We start from the raw sequence: 334 nt of genomic DNA, 5'->3' as shown, positions 1-334 counted from the left end.
ACTTGCAGTCACCTTCCTCTAAAGCCCTACCTACCTACAATACACAAAACCCTGTCTGGGACGGTGCTGGCACCGCCCCTGGCAGGAAACCCTTTGTCCTTGTCTCCTGCTCTGGGAGGACTCCCAGCAGCAGGAGGGCAGACTTGTGTCTCGGTGGCAGCATCCATTTTGTGGATGCTAAGGCTCTGTCTGACTTTTAACCGGGTTATAGGTTACAGGCATGTCGTGTCCCTCTAGAAGGGTGGAATGCTAACCCCGTCGCCAGAATTGGCGAGGGGTTAGTATTCCAATTCGTATGACACCTTACTCGACATGTTTTGATAAAGCGATACCA

Source organism: Lissotriton helveticus, chromosome 8 (assembly GCF_964261635.1).
Source record: "Lissotriton helveticus chromosome 8, aLisHel1.1, whole genome shotgun sequence".
NCBI lineage: Eukaryota > Metazoa > Chordata > Amphibia > Caudata > Salamandridae > Lissotriton > Lissotriton helveticus.
This window is presented reverse-complemented; position numbering follows the sequence as displayed.